General features: G+C 46.0%; 1 protein-coding gene across 1 annotated transcript in view; it reads right to left on the bottom strand.

Annotated features, from left to right (window-relative positions):
* The window catches only part of LOC119585266 (ras-related protein Rab-9A-like), a 10,572-nt gene extending 9,971 nt beyond the window's left edge, over positions 1 to 601 (bottom strand). The window contains exon 1 of the mRNA XM_037933941.1: positions 319 to 601. The gene's annotated coding sequence lies outside the window, so the exon portion shown is untranslated. The remainder of the gene's footprint in view (positions 1 to 318) is intronic.
* Between the last annotated feature and the right edge of the window lie 19 nt (positions 602 to 620).

Genomic DNA, 620 nt, shown 5'->3' with positions numbered 1-620 from the left:
TTGCATGGTTGGGTATCTGTACAGAACTATAAAAAAAATTTACCAACTGTAGGAGGTCTGGACAACATATTTCATCTAAAATACATTCCCGACCTTGGACCCTAGACCATAACTTTGGATACGGACTTTTACCTCTCTTTCCCGAGAACAGAAATTACCCCTGAAGCATTTCTCCTTCTTTCTTCCCTAAATTCCTCCCTCGAAAACGAATTCCCACCAAAAATACAAATACCAGCATAGCCTTTAACACCAACAAGACAACCTTGATGATTAAACTTTCATCATCACCCAGATCGTCAATATTGAAAAAACCCTCACCTCTTCCCTCTTGGCACTCCTAGAGTATCAGCCCCCTAGACTCGAGGCCTCGGCTAATACTAGACTTGAGTATTAAACGTTGTCCTGACGCCAAACAAACGTCCACAACGCGATTCCGTCCCTCCCGTCGCCACCCTCACCTCTGCAACACCTTTGACAGCGATTTGTTTACTTGCGTCAGGTGATTGATGACGTCACAGAGAAAACGGATTCGGGACGCAGGGGGGACTCGCGTATCTTTGGGGGGTGCAAGGAGGGAGGCGGGGAGGGCCTTCATGAGTTTTATTGGAATTATTTGCTCA

The sequence above is a fragment of the Penaeus monodon genome, chromosome 19 (assembly GCF_015228065.2).
Source record: "Penaeus monodon isolate SGIC_2016 chromosome 19, NSTDA_Pmon_1, whole genome shotgun sequence".
Taxonomy (NCBI): Eukaryota; Metazoa; Arthropoda; class Malacostraca; order Decapoda; family Penaeidae; genus Penaeus; species Penaeus monodon.
Note: the sequence above shows the minus strand (reverse complement) of the source record. Positions and strands in the feature narration are given on the sequence as shown.